This window comes from Crocodylus siamensis, chromosome 11 (assembly GCF_052110815.1).
Source record: "Crocodylus siamensis isolate JL-2025a chromosome 11, ASM5211081v1, whole genome shotgun sequence".
NCBI lineage: Eukaryota > Metazoa > Chordata > Crocodylia > Crocodylidae > Crocodylus > Crocodylus siamensis.
Window position 1 is genome coordinate 35,461,339 of NC_143405.1, and position 20,685 is coordinate 35,482,023.

At 41.0% G+C, this 20,685-nt stretch overlaps 1 protein-coding gene across 1 annotated transcript in view; it reads left to right on the forward strand.

Moving 5' to 3' along the window:
• Positions 1-20,685, forward strand: part of SYN2 (synapsin II) — a 568,232-nt gene that overhangs the window by 42,601 nt on the left and 504,946 nt on the right. The window lies entirely within an intron of this gene.

The window sequence follows — 20,685 nt, forward strand, 5'->3', positions numbered from 1 at the left end:
TGTGCAGTTTTGTCACAGACAATGTTGCGAATGTGGTAAAGATGAGAAGATGCTTAGAAGCAGAAATGGAAGGATGCTCCTTAATAACATATAGCTGCAGTGCCCATTCAGTGCATCTTTTAGCTAAAAACTTAAGTACTTCTCCAGGAATAAAAGAAAATGTTGAAGTCGCAAAATACTTCCGTAACAACCATTTTGCTTCAGCTTTACTGAAGAGAGGAGGAGGATCCAAACTAATTCTCCCTCTAGATGTTCGATGGAGTTCTGTGGTTGATTGTTTTGAACAGTTTATTAAGAACTGGCCTATTCTCATAAAATTTTGTAAAGAAAACTGCATTAAAATAGATGGAAGTGCCTCATCCAAAGCATCTAACATTGGATTAAAGAGGAATATAGAGGATATGCTCAGTATACTGAAACATATATCCATAGCCTTAAACTTCAGGGAGATTGTTGCTGCATTGCTGATGCTGTTGAAATTTGGAAGGTACTTCAAGAGACATAGAAGAAAGAAATACCTAACCAGAAAGTTAAATTCCAGGCAATAAAGAAGCGAATGGATCAAGCTCTAACTCCATCTCACTTTCTTGTGAACATTCTCAACCCCAGATATAAAGGTAGATGCTTAACTTCTGAAGAAGATGCTGCTGCTCAAAATCACTCCTCACATATGTCAGTCATAATAAATTCCAGGGCTGGAAGGGAACTGTTTAAACAGTACATGTTTGCTGATGATGTTTTTGAACAAAGTCACTCCCCTGAATTGGTGGAAATCATTAGCCACGCTTCTTAAAACAGTACTTCAGTTGCTAAGCCAACTTTTCACAGCAATAGCTTCCTCTGCAGGCACAGAGAGAATATTTTTATCAGTTGGTATTATTCACCTGAAGCGAAGAAATTGACTGGGAGTTGAAAAAGCCGGAAAACTCTTATTTGTTTCAGTCTATGAATAAAAATGACAGTGGGAGTGGGGAAAATCAGATCTAGTTGTAGAAGTAAGGACAGCATACATTTAGTGTTGTGATGACTTGTCTGTTGTTTGAAAGTTAGAAAAAAAAGTTTAAGGATAGATGTTGTAAAATGCTGTATTAAGTTGTAAATTAACATGTTTTAGTGATCAGATTTGTGCCATTGCTAAAGAAATATGTGAAGAAGTATCAGGGAAACTTACATCACCAAGAGAAAACCCTGATTTAAATCAGTGATTTAAAATAGCCTTGATTTAAATCCACCCTGTTCAGGGTATCTGCAAATACTATAGAAGTAGGGTTGTGAAATTCATTTGGGGCCCAGGTTTGTCTTTAGATATGGCAGTGAACTCCTATAGATTTTAAAATATATTGGGTGTGAGGAACAAGCTCAGATCATTTTACAAATCATTGGTGTCATTTTCTATGTTCTTGCTTGTTAAAGTGATCTGAGAAAGTATATCTTGTGCCCGAAAGCATGTTTAAGATCTCTTCTAACTATACAGATATTACCTTCCTGTCGTCCCCGCCCCCATATTGATTATTAAGCAATTCCTACTTGACTTTTTTTCTATTATCAGCAGGGAACACATAATAGGGGAAATATCTATATGGCAGGCTTGCAAGTCACAATGAAAGATATAAAATATTAAATAGAAGAAACAACATGTAGGCATGTTTATTATTGTATTTTCAGCTATGGAGTAGCTTAATTATCATGGCAAAGCCTACTGATAAGTTTTTACAGGACTAAGGAAAAGAACCTGCCCCCCCCCCCAACTTGTTAGGCCTAGCATCTGAAGAAGTAGGCTCTAGCCCAGGGGTGCCCAACCTTTTTGAATGTGGGGCCGGATCATGAACTTTTTATCACTCAGTGGGCTGGCAGAAGTGGGCGCTCGTGCAGCCTATCCGGTCCAGCCACGGCCTGGGGGTGCAGGGGTAAAGAGGTGCTGCCTGACCCGGTGTGTCCTCTCTGCCACCTGGGCAGCCTTAAGGATCTTCTCATACCTGAGCACCTGGGCTCAGCAGCCAGGGGGACATGTGGGGAGACAGTGGGGTGTGGGATGTGCAGGGACACTCCCCTGCTCCCTCTCCCCAGAGGCAGCCCAAGTGGCAGGGGTCCCTCCTTCCCAGGGGCCTGCCACTTGCTACCCCCAGCGTGATGTCTGCGGGTGTGGGGGGATGTGGGAGCGGCACCAGCTTCCTGCCCTGACAGCCACAGCGGCAGCAGCATCTCCCACAGGCCTGGCCGCAGCATCCCTCCGAGCCGGCATCTGCGCCCACCTGCCCGCTGCACTGCGACCTGCTCCAGCCCATGTGGCCGGTGGGGACCAGCGCAGGGTGGGGCCAGCATGCAAATGAAGAAGTAAGGGGTGGGGTGAGGAAGGGACACTATGAAATGAGTGGGGAGGAGAGGATCCACATCACATCGGCAATATCAAGCTGACGCGGTGCGTGTGCGAACTTTGTCCCTTCCTCAGCCCTTTAGCAGCCATTAGGAATCTGCTGAGGAGCTGGGGGAGGGACAAGGGGTAGGAACAAAAGTAAATAGGGTTTACTTTCATTTCCTGTGGCAGCACCGCGGGCCTCAGAAAATGACTTGGTGGGCTGCATGGTGGCCTGCGGGCCGTATGTTGGACAAGCCTGCTCTAGCCTATGAAAGGGCACGCATGTCTGAATGAGTGTCTAAGGTACTGTCAGCCTTAGTTAGTGACCTCTCTTAGCTATTGCCACTATTCAAACTGATTCTTCAAAGATCATCTCATCTTATTTATTTATGTTAAATAAATCTTTGTAGTCTAGTCTTAAATTTATAAGCATTGCCTACAAATAAAGGGAAATGTGAGAATATGAAATGTGATTTCAAGCTAAGGCTGAATCCCTGTTGGACTAAGTGTTACTGTACCTGGGGTGTGGTGGTATTGCCGAGTTGCAGATGGTTGACAACTCTGGTTGCAGATGTTTGACAACTATGTAGGTGAAGGAACAATTTTTATTCAGTTTATTACCTTGTCTTTTTCAGTTTCACTCAACTAAATAGCTGTATTCATTACTGCAGTTGTTGATCCCAGGTCTAGCATCACCTGGGAGTCTGGAATTCACTCCAACGTGTTTTTGGTACTGGGATGGACAGTCATCTGATAGTAGGTCCCAGCTCTGGGGCCACACAGGAATCTCAGATGACCCCTGTGCAGTCCCAGTGCTGATTGTCAGTCCCAGCCCAAGCACTGCTTGGGTTCAGCCAGGCTGTGGGCACCCAGCTTTCAGTTCCAGGCTCCCCCTGTACAGACAAGTAGTAATGGTGCCATTGGGATCTGTAACAGGGGGCTTCCTCAGGGCCAGGCCCACCCACCTGTTTCTATGGGCAACCGCCTGCCTCCTCACTTGCCATGCCTTGATGACATATAATTGGGTTGTTAATTAGGTGGGAGGCTGCCCATTTCTTGCCCTGCACTGGGCCCTAGAATCCTCCAGTCCAGACCCCTACAAGATCCCTCCACTCAGGTGGCCTACTCTGCCCTCGTTCTGGGCTGCCTTGCTCCACTTTTGACTGTGGTCCCCCCAGGAACTTTGGCCACACAGGCCCTGGCCTCACCTCCAAGGCCAGTTGGAAACCCCAGGCCCTCAGCTCCTTGCATCCCTCATGCTGGGCCCCTGGCCCTTGTGACCCTTCAGTCCTGGCCCTAGCACTGACCAGTGGAGGGATTTCAAGTCAGGTCTCTGAGCCTTTAGCCCCCTCTCTAAGTTGGGTCCCACTTCTTGACCCTTATATGGGGTAACCCACCCAGTTGTAGGAGCTGGGGTTATTAAGGCATCCTGACCTACCTTTCACTGGGGTGGTAACTGGCTTGATATTTCCTGGGGGCTCCCACACCACTGGGAGTCCCATCAGGCCACCCACTCCTAGCAGGATGCAGTTTTAGGTCATGCCCGGAATTAGGAGCCTCCAAACCATCCCTTACAGCTCCTTTACCTCCAGGATGTTACATTCAGCCTTGTAGCCAGCCAGTGTTTCCGCCTGGCCTGCCAGCAGCAAACTGTCCTGTTTATATAAGTGGCCAGAGATCTAAAGTGGCTGCTGCAATCAAGCACCTGCTGGCTGCTTGGCTGAGCCCTTAAAGTGGCAGGCACCAACAGTGCCCTGCCACAAGATCTTATCCCTTACTCCAAAATTGCATATTCTGCCATGCAACTTATGATATGGCAGGAGGCAGGATTGTTGTGATCAGGGATCATATCCCATTGCACCATTAAATTAATATGTGCCTGCATGGCTTCAGATTAATGTATAAGTGCAACTACACTCTTGCAAAACAACATGTAGACCAAGAGCTGTCCTTAAAATTACGTGAGCTGTTCTCTGTATGGAGGTGCTGTCTTGATTCATGTGAATAGGAACTACAGGCAGCATACCACTTCATTTTATGTGCACATTTAGTAAAGTCTCATAACTGGGTTTTGATTTGGTGGCAAATAAACTATATTCAATATCTGAATATGGATAGTGTATGGCCGACAGAATAAGTATTGAAGCGATGTATGACTCAGTCCTCTAGCATTAATGTTTTCTTTGCACATACTGCTTTTGTTTTGTTTTTTCCCCTTTGTCTTACAATGGATGTTTGTCAAACAGAGAGAGAAAAAGTGTTGGATCTGTAGTTGCTTATAACCTGGTGTATTGCCAGATCGCACCTTGACATGTTTGCCTGTATACTGTCAGTTCCTTTTCATGTCTCCTGGATCTCTCTCTCGTCATTAAGGTGAGTTACCAGATTTTTTAGAACCGTTTGCCATCAGTGTTCAGTTAAAAATACCTAGGCAAACATGGTTAGTGTCCTCTTTTTAAATACTTTTTAAAATTTTTTTAATGATAAGGGGCATTTTGTATTGTGTGGAGCAGTGGCTCAATGGTTAGGGCATAGAGTATTCCAGAAAGAAGGCACCCCTGCTGGATGCCCCTGCATGCCAGGAACAGGGCACATAGCTCTCCATTCATCTTCAGGAGGCTACAGATGTCTCAGCACAGGAGCCAGATGACTGAGGTGAAGACAGGCCCAAAACCTAAGGCTTCCAGAGTCCTGAATGAAAAATTATGGTTCATTTGATCAGAGGCTTTTATTTATTTATTTATTGATCCATGGAGACATGGTTGATGTTCAGTCCAAAGAACGTGGCTGCCAAGAGGTCACAGAGCAGAAGCAGCTTGTCCTGGACAGTTCTGCTGGGTATGTGGTAGCTCTCTTTGGAACACATGACAGAGGCCATGACCATTTTGAGCCAGCTGGCCAGGGCTTTGGTCAGGATTTTGTAATTACACAGCAGCAATACCAATTGCCAGTTCTTAATGTCAACAAGATCTCCTTTCTTTGACAAGCAGTCCCCACATTGCTGCCCATAACTGACCAGTAGGATTCCATTTTCTGAGCTGTCCTGGAAGACACGCAGAAGTTCCAGGATAAGAAGAGGCCAAAAGATCTTATAGAAGTTAACAGGTAATCTGTTAGGGCCTACCACCTTCCTCTGGTAAGGCTTTGATTCATTGAGACCAGTCCAGTCCCTGCCTGTCAAAGGCAACCTTGTCATAAATTGATCAAGCTCCTTTGTAAAAGTAGTTGGTTTTTTGCTCCCAAAACTCCTAGTAGACCTACACTTTGAAGTTCAGTTGCTGAGGAGTATTTGGTGGTTAATGTAATTCTTAATAATTGTGATAAGGTACTTTATTACATTTGTAATAATACAGTAATTAAATTATACAGTAGTACAACTCAACTTTAATAATATAACATACAATTTTCAATATATAAAAATATAAGATATGCAATAATGCATGTAGTTTAATGGATTATATAAGCATACAATAATGGTAATTACAAAAATAATATAATTACAACTACATTATTGCAATTATTGCATTATAATTATTACACTTTTTAAGTTGCATTTTTGTTATTTTATTGCCTGAATAAGCAATTAGAGCACAGGTTAGAGGTGCACTTTCTGCAGTTTAAATAAATACAGGCAATCCCCATTTAGTGCTTTTAATTGGTTCCAGAAAAACCAAGCGTTAAGTGGAACTGCAGTAAGCGAAACCCATTTCTGTATAGGGTTTAATGTAAATAAATATAATTGGTTAACACTGCTTCTTGTCACTGTGACTTCAGCTACTTGCCACCTTGGGCCACCCCACTCCTGCCACCCCGCCTTAATACTAAAATTATTTAATTGTAATTATTTAAAATGACTATATATATAAAATAATGGACCAGAAAGCTAATGCACATTTTTCACTAAAGCCAAGTTATAAATCATAGAATTCAACCAAAAATGTTCACAATAGATTTATAACTAAAATTCCCTGGTCATTAACAATCCAAATAGAAAGACACATTCCTTATAAATTACTATATTAGAAATCCAAATATTGGAGGTTTTTACTTGGAAAATGGAAATTGTCATTTAAACATAGTTGTCTCACAGTCTCTTTTCTGGGTAAGATCCAGTGTGATAACTCAGCTGCCATTCACTTTTGATAAAATGTGTGTGGGTGGTCATGCTACACTAGTCTCTATGGCCTTCCCTTCTGTTAATGCTTCCAGTCATTTTGCTTTCACCCACACGTTCTCTGGTTCCACACACAGTAAATTATTGGCTCCTTTCTAACACTAGCGAGATATATGAAGGTGTGTGTATGCATGTATATATGTGGTGATGTATTGTTTTAAGGAAAAGAGCATTTTTAGATTAAACAGATACAATGGGAAGATGAGGAAAACCTGTATAAATGATAGATGCATCTTTGTATGCTAACATCAAAACTCATCCATTCTTTGTTCAGTTGAAGGATTTATTGCTTGGGCTAAATTTAAATTATGTTGCCTCAAAAGGAAACATGCATAAAAAATGTGTTGGTAGAACAAAGCTGATATTTACTATTGGACATTTTAGTGTGGAAAAATTCTTACAAATTACCAGATATTCTTTTGTCATAAAAATGTTACATGTTCACTTCTCAGTCTCCTTGGGTAACAAAGTAATGTGGACGTTTGTAAAATCCTTGATAACATGATTCAGCAGAAGTAGAATGGGGTTTTTGCCTACTTTTTAGTAGGTCAGAGTGAAATATGTATTGTTCTCTGTCTATTCTGGCATAGCACCATGTCACTGAATGAAATCAACAAGAATTCAAAGGACCAACTCACAGGATCATCACAGAATTCTAGTTTATTGGGCGGATGCAAAAGTCAGACCATAAACCTTGGTGCTGATCCCCCTCAAACAAACAAGCGCGCGCGCGCACACACACGCACACACAGAGAGTAGCTAACTATGAACACTAAGTACCGGTATCAAGATATACCTATCCCCAAGCTTTGGAGTCTGCCGTTGATGGCCAGTTGAGGCTTCTTTCTGTGCGATGTTGCTTCAGAAGGGGATTACTAGTTGGTCCTTCTGGCTGGATAGGCAGACTTTGGTGGCTCACCAGACCTTGGGCTTACCCAATCCAGGGGTCATTGATCTCTAGGGACGTCCCTTTTGGTAGCTGCTGGATGGTAGCTGTCAGCCCCAGGGGTCATGTTCACAGGTATGTGCAGTCTTGGGAGTCCGTTGATGAATTTTGATTGATTCACTGCCCCGATGAATAGAGCTCTGGAAGTGGTTGATCAGCAGGTATTTCAGCCCCAAGGGTCTGTTTCCAGCGTTGATTAGTTCAAACTGGGGCTTCCATACCTTTAACAGTGAAGTTTCAGGGAGTTCCTGGCTCTGTATTGATTCTTTCCTCTTCTTGGTCTGTAGTTTTGTAGGTGTTAATTGCCACTTGTTAACCTGTTTGTCCAGACTAGCTACTGTGTTACACAATCAACCATGATTCATTCAGGGACCTGCTCCATACAAAGGTCCCTGCCCTTGCTAACATTGTTACATGGTACAACTTACTTTTAAATTTAAAGTACATTTGTAAAAGCATCTGCAAGCTCTATTTTCACTACGAGTACACCTTATATAAAAATAATAGTAATATAATAAAAGAAAGAGAGAGGAAGGAAGAAAAGGTAGAAAAGAGAAAGCATCTCCAAAAGGGGCAAATACTGCAAAAGGGGCTTTTGCTATATGGAGGAGCTTCACATTTGGGGGGGCGGGGAGGGCGGACAAAAAGGTTTCTTGCTACATAAAAAACCTTTAACATGATTCAGCAGAGGTAGAATGGGGTTTTTGCCTACTTTTTAGTAGGTCAGAGTGAAATATATATTGTTCTCTGTCTGTTCTGGCATAGCACCATGTCACTGAATTAAATTAACAAGAATTCTCATATACAGTTAGAAGTATAAAGCAAAATATATTCTATGAGTGTTCATACATTCTATGAATACCACAGTGATTTACTAAGTTAGACACCCTCTGTATTCTGTTTTCAAGAGGGTGGATTTGATTTAAACCAAATCAATTTAAATCGTGTTTTAAATTGCTGGTCAGGAAGCCTCAATTTAATAATTGTTTTCTACAAAAAGTGCATTCTTGTTGTTTGATACAACCTTTAATGAATATCATTCGCAACTGAGAGATAGAGGTAGGTTTCATTTTTAGAAGGTATACACTATACATTTTAAAGCAGTGATTTATTTTGATGTTTATTCAGATTAATTTTAGAGCTACATCAGAAAACTGAATTATGACTTTTAAATTGTTTTATTTAAGTAAAACAACAAGCTTATCTATTTTGGATATTTTTCTTCAACAACAAATGTATAATTATTTTAACAAAAGTTTCTATGTTCTTAAATTTTTAACTATTTTAGTTATAAGTGTGAAAAGTTTTTAAAAAAAAAAATTAAATAGATTGTTTCTACCAGGTCAGTGTGAGAAACTTAAAATACTGGGTTATGCAGCAAACTCAGTCTTCACCTTCCTCTTCCTCTTCCTGTTTATTCATTCATAGGCTGCAAAAGAAAGACACGCTTTCCTGACTTTTCATTTCCAAGAAATTTTCCAATTTGGAATGAATTAGTTCAAAAGAAGAAAATATTCTTTCTGTACGTGCAAAAGAAGCTACTGCTATTAGGCTGGATTATCACTTCAATAGTCTCTGGATCCAAGTGCTTAAGTGACTTCTACCAATTCATTGGTAGGACTTTCTTTAATACCTCATCACAAACATATATTTTTTGATTGGTTCACCCTTATCCCTGAAATTTATTATAGTTGGTATTATGGAGGGATGATTGCTGGATACCCATATCATACCCAACTCCTCATCCTCAGCAGTTAAGGATTGACCCTGGTACTGAGTATTGAGAATATTGGCAAGAAAATGAGCTAGAGATGGTGCTTGACCCATTTGTTTTTTTTTTTACTGACCTTAATTTAACTTTGTCATTGCATATTTCTCTTTTCAAGGCCTTACTCAGTTCTATCCAAATTTTAACAGCATCAGCAATAAACTAGTGGTTTCCTTGTACTTTGTTCAAGTCTCCAAAAATCGGCTTCAGGATTGTCAGCATATGTTCTCCATTTCTCTTTAGCCCAGTGTTGAGAACTTTGGCTATGACAATTCCATGTATTTTGTCATGATTTTGTTCACAAATTGCCATCAGATTAGATCAGTTCTCAATATATCGCTCAAAAGAGTGCACTACTGTGTTCCATTGCATGTCTTGTGGGAGAGTTAGTTTGGTTCCTCCTGCTTTCTCCAGAGCAGCTGCTACGAAGTGATTGTTGTGGAAATATTTTGCAATTTCAACAACATTAGCCTTTATTTGTGGAGCACTGCTGAAGTCTTTGGCTAAAAGATGCATCAAATGAGCAATGCAGCCATATGTGATTAGCTTGGGGTTTTCTTCATTTTTTTTCTAGATTTCTTCTCAGCTTTGATGCATTTGCAGCATTGTCTGCGACAAAGCTGTGCACTAGAAATTTGATTTTTTTCCAAAGTTTGTTATAGCTTTTACTGCTACTTCTGGTAAGTATTCTGTGTGTGCATTTCCTAATGTATCAGTTGCTTCTGTAAAGTAGACATTCCCATCCTCTGTTGTGACACAAGCACATATTACTGGATCATCATAGACATTGCTCCACCCATCAAGACTCAGGTTAACAATTTTCCCTTCTAGACTTTTTGCACACTTTTCATTTCTTTTTCATATGCTTCATCCATGAATTTGCCTGTTATAGCTGCACTGTTGGGTGGACTGTATCCTGGTCATAATGACTGAACCATATCAATGAAGTGTGTGTTCTCAACCATACAGAAAGGAGCATGTGAGACTCAGCACTGTAGGGAACAGCAAAGCTGCACAGGAAGCTGCCTGCTGCTGCAAGCTCTGTACTGTCCTTGTGAGGCATCCCCTGCTTGCACGGCTGCCGCGGGGGCAGCAGCACAGGGTTGTGTGCATGGGGTGTGGTCAGTGTAGAGCTCACAGTGGCAGGAAGCTTCCTGCATGGCTCTGCTGTTCCCTGCAGTACTGGGTCACACATGCTGGGTGCTGGAGGCCCCAGGGGAGGGCATCAGGGTGGGAGCCTGACCCCACAGTGGGCAGCCTCTGCGCTGTACACAGATTTTGGGGAGTGTGCCCTGTTCCTTGGAGTGCATGCAGCAGCAAGGAGCCAGCCTCGCCCTGTGGATGAGCTGCTCACGGCCCTATCCTGCTCCCTGCTGGGGCCCCGCAGCTGTGTCTTGTGGCACTGGGCCTCAAGCCTGAGGCACTGCCTGGCTGGAAAGCAGTTCCAGTTCCGGCCCCGGCCCCAGCCCCAGCCCCAGCCCTAGCCCTGCTCAACTCCCCCCCTCCCTCCCTCCCTGTGAAGGTCTCAATCCCTTCATCCCCACCAACTTACCTTTTGGAAATGCTCTTCAGGCTGCCTGGGGCCACGTGCACACACAGGCACATGGTGCTCGTTGCCTGACCACCCTCCTCTGGCTCCTTCCCAGCCCCCTGTAGACTGGAACTCTGCCATCATGCAGAGGGCTTGTCACAAAACTGCAAAATCCACGCATTTCTCTGGTAAAATGAGAAATCTGCATTTGCCTCTGGTAAAAGGTAAACTCTGTGGTTTGCTTGTTTTTCTGTGGGAAATAGAAAACCCGGATCCCTGGTTATAATCCCTGTTCCATGATGATATTTTTGAGCTTTAACTATCTTAAATTAAAACTGTTTTTATATAGGCTTATTTTTTAAAACAGCATCTTAATGCAAAAAAATTAAACAAAATCTGATTTAAATTTAAAAAAATCTGATTTTTTTTATTTAAATAATTATTGATTTTTATCCACCGTGGTATTCAATACTAGCAGTTTTATGTTATTAACTCCCTAGTAGGAAAAGTGCAAATTTGTTTACCAGCTTAGCATTAAAATGTGAATTGCTTGCTGTCTCATGGTAGCTTTTAGCTTTTTTAGCACATTGATCCCCAGTTACCTCCTTATTTAAAGTTGTTTATGATTTAATTCTACAGTGTGTGTGTGTGTGTGTGTGTGTATATATATATATTGTTCATGTAATTCTACAATGGTAGAAGTTGGAGGTGCCTAACAGCTTCTCTGATGCATCGATACATACTAGGCCTGTGCCAATAGGCAACTATTTGATTCAGATTCAGCCGATTCAATTTGGAGATTTGAATCACTTTTCCAATTTGATTCAGCTGAATCAATTTGGAGCTGATTTGGAGTGATTCAGCGATTCGGCCACAGGGTATAATGGGGAATCAATGATGTTAAACCTCAACTCCATGGGGCGCCTAGCGACTATGGAGATGATGGTCCAGTTGCTCATGGATCTTGGTACTCATTAGCCAGAGCAAGCAGGAAGCAAACACCAGCACACATTGCTCACAACAGCTTTATTCAGAATGGAGACAGCTTTGGGCGAGCTCCCTCACAGACGCCCAGTCTTTGAACACAGGGAGCAGCCCCGAACAGCAGTTCTTTCCAATATTTATACACATTGGTTCATACATATTAACATTTACCCTGCCTATATCCCTCCTCTGGTTCCACCTATTTTTCCTCCCATCTAAAGCTCCACCTTTGTTTACTGTTTGTTTCCGTAGCATGGTATTCCCTATGCATTTCATTCATTTACATGCCTCTCTGCTAAGAGCACATATGTAAGACTTTGACCCCCATCTTCTTTGTCACTTGTGGTTTTTCTTTGATTCTTGCTGGTTTTCTTGCTGACTTCAGCACCATCTCCAAGGTCATACTTCTGCTTTTGTCTCCTGACACTAGTTGGTGGGCTATTCTATTTTTACTCAGCACATCATGCACTTTGCACCCTATCCTTTTCTTAAGAATCCACTTACTTAAGGATTAGCCAAGTTAGTTGCTTCTAATATATCAGCCAGCCTTGTGACCAACAGCTTTTTCTGAGACACAGGAAAAAGCATTTATTTAGCTGCACACCCAGATTCCATATTGTTGCTTCAACATCCAAGATTCATATTGTTACCCTAAAAAATGAAATATCTATAACTGTTTTTTTGGGCTGATTTGCATAAAACTTGCAGGGGTGGTAGCCTCTGCTGAAGGCATGGTGTCTGCCAAAGTTCAAGGTGATAGGTGCAGGGGTTCTGGCTAACTACACCTCAAATTTCTGAAAGCAAAACTCATGTCACGTGTGTGTGTTAAACCACAGTGGGATGAAAACTGCAGGAGTGGTAGCTCTTACTGAGAGCACAAAGCCTGCCAAGTTTCAAGGAGATAGGTGCAGGGGTTTCTGGGAAACTGCACCTCAGACTGCTGAAAAGTAAGACTCATGTCATAGGCGACACTCTGTATGTGTTAAGGCACAGGGGGGTGAAAACTGAGGACCTGCTGTGGCCACAAACCCTGCAAGCTGTCAAGGAGATAGGTGCAGGGGGAGTCTGGTTTCTGGGGCCCTGCATCTCTGGCCACAGGCAGGCAAAACTCGGGCATGGGTGCTTGTGGGACTGTGCGTATGTTCGGGTGCACTTTTCCTGGTGCGGGGACCTCTGCACAACACGGTAGTGTGCCCCCATGAGGCCTTCTCCCCCACAAATTCATGGACTCAATATACGCAGTGCAATTCTGACACACTGCAACCTGCTGGAGATCTGACTCCTCTGGTACCTCTGCACTCTTACCTGCGCTGTTACATCCCCCTTTTCCACCTGTCCCTCACCCCCTGATGCCTCCATTTCCATTTTCACTGGCTGGTTTTCTTGTCTGTATTGCAGGCCAGGCCAGCCTCTGGCTTCTTTACTATTCCTTCCATCCACACACAGTGTCACCTATGTCATGAGTTTTATTTGTCAGGAGTTTGAGGTGCAGTTTCCCAGAAACCTCTGCACCTATCTCCTTGAAACTTGGCAAGCTTTGTGGCCTCAGAAAGTGCTACCATTCCTGCAGTTTTCACCCCACTGTGGCTTAACACAGACATGACATGAGTTTTGCTTTCAGAACTTTGAGGTGCAGTTTCCTAGAAACCCCTGTACCTATCACCTTGAAACTTGGTATGCTTCATGCCCTTAGCAAATACTACCACCCGTGCATGTTTCTTCCGAATCAGCCAAAAAACAACAACGTTATAGATATTTCATTGATTTCCCCATTATACCCTATGGCTGAATCGCCAAATCTTTTCCGAATCTTTTCAAATTGATTCGGAAAGCCTAAAGCTTCTAGCAAGTTGACTCGGATTCATAGATTTGGCCTCTGAATTGTCCGAATCATCTCCGAATCCAAATCATGATCCAAAGCTTTGCACAGCCTTATCTGATACTATTTGAAAGTTATTGAGGGCATCCATTCATTCATTCAAATCTCAGGGTCCTATTGCCATAGTGCATGAAGTGGTACTGAAGGAGAGCTGTCGTCACATACTGTTATTGCACAATATGTCTGAAATACACATCTTAGAAGTCTTTTGCTTTATCCAATCTCATATCACAAGCCTTGTTTCTTTTATTGGTATGACCACTTTGTCACCTAAAACTGATAAGTATAGAAGAAACCATCCCAGAAGACGAAGGTTATTTCCCTATTGTCAGGATTAATACAAAATGCATAAAAGTGATATAATGGCAAATCCAGTAGGTAATAAGTCTCTACTTTATGCCTATACAGAATGTAAAATAGTTGTTTATAAAATTTAGTTAGATATCTGCCTGAAGTTGTAGCCACATGAACTGAACCTGAAAGAAATCTCTTTCTGACTAATAAAACGTTTAGTACTTGATTAGTCACTGCTCTTAAACTTTCTCCATTCCGCTTACCACTACCTCATGCAGTTTCATTTAAGAAATAATCATTGAAATCTGTGTTGCATTTGTGAGTTAAAAGGAATGATAACGATCTAAAGATCTGTCAATATTCTGGCTTTATTTTACTGTAAAGAATATTGTGAAGAGTATAAACATCCAATAAAGATGTCTCAAGATGTCTCTAATCTTTCAGTAAAGTTAAATGCAGCATAAAGCAAAACAGAATTATTGCCCTTTATTGACAAGCTATTTTGAAGGGTATTGAATAAATCAGCTGCATGGTTAAACTTAAAGTGTTACCATATTTCCTTGCATACAAGGAGATTGAAGAAGACAAGGTCTTTCCTTGTAGTATGTAACTGACTAACAGCAGCTAGGGAGCCAAGTCGTCTTATTCTGGTCCCTGTGGATCATGCACAGATTTTACTTTCAAGTTTGCCTGGTAAACAACAGAAAAAGTTTGTGTGTTTCCTCAAATATAATGTACACGCCAATTTCCAGCCGTGTTGGAGAAAAGGTGCATGTTGTATAGGATAAAATACAGTATATTGTTTATACACACTAATGTATACAATGTAGCATACTTTACCATATGAAGGTATGTGTTAGTTGTGTGTGATTATCTCATATGTTGTTTGTAATTTCTTCAACTTTTCTAACCCACCGTGTAAGCAAAGTGAACAAAGAATGCCATGCTTTAGCTACAAGTTAATTGGCGTTTTCTTTTTGAGGTACTGAACCTCATATTTAGCACCCTATATGGGCCACATGGCCCTGTATTATATAATTTTAAAACACTGCAAAATGTACCTGTTTAAAAGTAGCATTTTCCAGTATCATAAGATACCAAATGCAAAATGCATTGTCCACCAAATAATAGTGTTGATTTGCATGAAAAACACGTTGGGGAAATTATTGCTAACAGGTGTCTTCTGGGATAGCGTTAGGGGTATGCCATTCCATACAGGTGATCAAAACATTGATTCATTTCAGACTGGCTGGGCTGCTGCACCTGGTGTCCACAAATACACATTACACACAGATATCTAAAAAATACTAGTATCTTCTTTATCCTCTTTCTCTCCTATCTGCAAATTGAAGTGACATCTGGTGGACAAAAGGGCTCATTACAAGTCATTTTGTGAATTACCATGTACACGTGACAGATCCATGGATATTAATTTGTATTAATGCAAACTAGAATACGTAGGGATGTGACTTACTTTGAATTATAAAAATGTCATTACAATTTCACAAAAAAAACCCTGTACATGTAAATAATGATGCAGTTAAACCGCAAAAAGCAAATTTGGTTGTGTGTACAAGTGCCCTATGTTCCGGAATCTTAGTTTTACCTTAACAAAGTTTTTGCATAGTGATCAACAGTAACAAATTATGGCATAGTTTTATGCTGTTAAGAGAACATCAATATATGTCAAATGCAGTGAATATTCAGATAATTTCAAATCTAATTAATTCAAAGATTTTCTTAAGCAATCTGCAAAAATTCACATAAGACATGGTTAGCATTTTGGAAGTGATCAGCTTTTTTCCCCACAAAACTGCAAGCGTGTCTGGGATCAGGAAGATATCTGCATTCACTTGTTTGACTCTCGTTGCCTGAACATGAGGATTTGTAGCAAAGCAATAGTGATTTTAGACATTGAAGACAGTATTTTCACTTTGGATATATATTTTCCCAATCTCTTGCTTTAATAATTTATTTGAGTACTTTCAATTCTCCTTAGGCTCTGTAAAAACCTATGTAAAGGTCATCTAGGATAAGTAAGATTCTCAGCTTCATCTTTGTACAATGTAAAACACTTTTACAGAGTTACAGATGGGAATGACTCTCATGTTTGATTTTTTTTTCAAACCTCCAAAATGCTGTAAAAGGGAATGGTTTTGATTAAATGTGTAAACACTGGATAATTCTTAGAGCAGAACCATTCTTGTGACCTAGAAATGTTGTTAAGTAAACTGTGGCGGACAATTTAACGTTTAGAGAATGGTTGAAACGAATCCACCTAATTAAATGAATAGCTCTTCTTGCTAACAAAAGTAAATTTGCTTTTGATGATGCTGTTAGGCTTGTGGAAGGAAACAAGACTTCTGGATAATATCACTACTGATATTTGTAGTGCTGGAGTGATTTGTTGCTGAGTTCTGGGTTGCAGCTGTGTTGGTCTAAGATCATAAGCAGGCAAGGTTCTTTGGTTAGATGTGAAGGGCAGTTGCCCTTCATCAGGCATAGGGAGTCTCTGCTGGTCTGAGACTCCAAGGAATGAGAAAAGCTAGAAGTGTGGTAGGATGTCAGTGAAAATGTAAATAGGTAGAGATAAGCAAGACAAAAGGTAAAGCAGGGAAGTGGAGGGGGAAGAGATCAGGGGGTGAGCTTCCTTGAAGTACAACCAGTCCTTCTGGACTCCTTTCCCACTAAGCGTTGCCTCCCAAAGGATCCTGCCCACCAAATCCCTGTGTTAATTTAAGTTTGATTTTCTGGAGTGCAGTCTCTTTCTGATGCTCTCCTTCCTTCGTCCTCTTAGGAACTTGAACTGCATCTTTTTGTGGTTGCTGTCACTCAAATGATTTGTGATAGAACAAAAACTATTTATTGCAAAATTGAACTATGCATTATGGTGGAAGAATGCTGTGGTTTTAAAGTTTGTTTTCCCCTTGTCTTGCAGGACTTGAAGCATATTCTTGGATCACTCTAAATGTTGTGAAAACCAGGGAGCATTTTAAAGCATTGGTTGTAGATCAGGACCTAGAAAGAAGATTCAAAATTTGTCCATCCTAAGCTTAATCTTCAATTTGAAACCTTCCAACAGAGTCGTCATGCTCAGCATACAGCCTCCCCTCTCATAATGTTCCCTCTCCAGTCAGTCTATAACTTCTACTCTATAATCTCCACCACGTTTTCTGTAATCAGATTTTGGGGTTGATGAAGGTTGGTCTTGGCCCACTTTTTTGAATCAGTTTAAATTGTTGTCACTCACTGATGCAGAAGATGTGTTTGTGCGGATGGGGGTGACCAGTTAGAAATTGGATCTGTGCCCATTTTGGCTTCTAAAAGAGGAGACTAGGGTTGCTGCTGGTGGGGTTATCCATGCCTCCATAGGGGATGGACTCTACTTGCTTTTAAGTTCTTTTGTTCATTTTCTTTTTTTCTCCTGTTAATAAATTATTTTGTACTCTTATAGTAACCTGCCCCAAGCCCTTGTTGAGAAGGGCCACATGTAAATGAAAGGCTGTCACTCAAGTTACCCACCACCTTTCAACTTCTATCCTTTTTCCAGTTGGCTGTTTATTCAGATAGGATATTAGGAATAAGCAGAACCTACAAGGGGTTGAGAGCAAAGGAAACTGTTTTGGAGGTCAAGAAGTTCAGAAAATTGACAAAAGACAGGTTGGGTTAGATTTTGCAAAGAAAGTTAAAACAGTGAAAGATTCTATACCCGTTCATATAAAAAAGAGAACTGGAAAAGAAGTAGAGCCTCTATGAAATGAGGATTATCCACAAAATGAAGGTAATTGGTGTCCAAAATCTAACTAAATGTTTGTTTTCAGTAAAGACCCTGCTGAATATGGGGACAGAGGCAAATGGAAATTACCACAGTCAAGGTGAAAGCAAAACTCAGTTTTGTAGGAACTGAATAATCTCTATCCTGGCATTCTAAAAGAACTGGCACATACAATCTCATGTCCAGTGAAACTTATTTTAATAAAGTTATGAAGATTAGAGTGGTAGCATGATTGGAGATGTGAGATCTGTATTGAAAAAAGGGGAAAGATGTTCTGAGCAACTGCAGACTAGCCAGTTATTCTGACCTGTTTTAGAGGAGACCTTGAAGGAAAGAATACTTAGATATGGAGGGAAATGGAAGAAGTGTATCATAAGTATATAAGGGGTATACATCAGGATCTGGGGAAATGCCTGTTCACCAGAGTGCCCTATGGGATGACAAGGTCAAACAGTCAGAAATTTCTCCAAGACAGTTTCAGGCTGGACATAAGGAAAAACTTCTTTATAGTCCGAGCTCCCAAAACCTGGAACAGACTTCTGCCAGAGGTGGTGCAACACCTACTCAATTAGACGTTTATCTTGCTGGGATCCTATGATCAGCTAACTTCCTGCCCCTGGGGCAGGGGGCTGGACTGGATGATCTTCCGAGGTTCCTTTCAGCCCTAATATCTATGAAATCTATGAAATCATGGATTTACCAAAAGTGGATCATACTTGACTAATGATATCTGTCTCTGTGAAGAGAACTGTTTTTGTAGACAAAGGAAATCTTTCTGGATCTCAGTAAAACCCTCTTAATATGGGTAAGGAACTGGCTGAAGGGAAGACAAAAATGGGTAGTACTGAAAAAGGGTAAGCATTGAGGAGGAGAGAGGAGCTCTTCAGAGACTGGTCTGGGAGTTATCTTTCATTGGTTACTTTGGTACAAAATGTCGGACTGTACTAATGAAATGACATAAAGTTAAGAAGCACTTTCAATATAGGGGAGAACTGGGAGGTTGTACAGGAAGAATTGGATGACTTTGTGGACTAGAGTAACAGTATGGGATAAAGTTTGGTAGTACAAACTGAAGTCATACATTTACAGATTAATGACATAAGCATTTTTGCTCAACTGTTAGGGCTTAGCATTTGGAAATGACAGCAGAGAAAGATCTTGGTGTATTACTCAATAACAAGATGTCAATGAGCTACCATTGTGTTATGGCCATGAAAAGGCAAATGTGATCCTAAGCTGCAAAGTTAGTATTGTTTAATGCCATTTTACAGGACATTTGATAAGATCACATTAGTTCTGGTCACCTATGTTCTGAAGAGTTGGATTCAAATGGATGCAGATGCAGTAAAGGTTTACAAAGGATATCAGGATGTAAAAAGTATATTGTAATAGAAGGACAGGGATACAAACTTGCTATGCTGTGACTGTAACAACTGCATGATTTTAGCAGCAAATCTAGCCAAACTGTTCTAACTTTAACCTTGCTTCATTCAGGGTGAAAGTCCAAGGTGATTTATATCATTTGTTTCTCTCTAGGATCATGGCTTTATAACAGTCACAGTATAACAGCTGCTGTGGGCTCCTGAACAGCAGGTCTCTCTCCCCTTTTAAGGAAGCTAAAATAAAAGTTTGTCCTTACCCAAAGATGCTGGGGGAATGGAGAGCCTGATGATTTGTCTACACCACAAGCTTATTGTGCACAGGCTTCAAAATGGAGGTGGGGGCACTTTAACTAAAGCTTGTTCAATGAGCTTTTAAAGCACCCCTGCCACCATTTCAAAGTGTGGAAACACTGAATACATGAGATGCTGAGGATGCTGGGGCATGCTAATTAGCACACTCCAGCAGGCTTGATTAATTGAGTCTGCTCTAATGCCTGTTAATAAGCATGCATTGGAGCAGGCATCAGGCACATGTATAGGTGCTTCTTATGTGTTACCTGCTGGACTATAAGTAGCATAGGTACTTCCATGTGGCACTGGGAGGGCAGAGCTGGTTAGGCTGCCCAACGTTTGCATAAACACAGCTACGTTACTTCTGGTTTAGGAGGCAGATTGTTTGGAACAGCTCAGTATATTACAGCGTGTTGCAGTGCAGATATGCACCAAAAGAGGTTAGCTTGTTTAGTTTGGCAAAATGAAGGCTAAGAGGGAGTATGGTTTTTCTATATATATGTAAAACTCAAGAGAGGTAAACAGGAGAAGGAGAGATAATTATATAAGCTCAAAGGGTGAACTTTGCAGAAGAACAAATGGATATAAATGGACCATGAACGTATGTAGGCTGGGAACATAAGAATGTTACTAACCATCAGAACAGTGAGGATTTGAAGCAGATTTTTAGTGGGAGTAGCTAGGGCAAAAAAAATTAAAAAATAAAAGACCAGCTCCGATTATTCGGTTTCTGAGATGAAACGAGATAGCTGTCTGCAGTAGCAAAAGGGGAGGGCAGGCTGACCCAGGAGGTCCTTTCTATTCATATATTTTTATTTCAACTAGCAACATGTATTTCTTGCAGCAGGATTATCGTAGGATCTTCATTTAACTATTGACACTGTAACTGCCTGGGTTAATCAGAATAATTCATAACACATTTGATTTAACTTATTTAATTCCTCATTCACACTAACTGTTCAGTTTAGAGAAATGCTGTGTTAAATGGTGTCTTGACCTCTCCTTTTAAAGTACATCAATGTATTACATTAAAGAATGGTATCTCTGCTGAGGATTCCTTCACATGCTGTTTGTTTGCAGTTCTTCTGAAGTTAAATATAAACATATCAGGAAACTAGCAATGGGCATGAAACCCTAATGAGCTGTTTCTCAGGAAATGAGTGTGTACAGGAAGGTAAAAATGTAAATTTCTGCTCTTTGCTTCTTTGATTCCTTCAGTTCTGTTAAATTAGCCCTTCCCTGCAGTAGCTACGATACAATTACGTTAATTATTTTCTTAAGGATACAGTTGTGACAGCTTGCCAG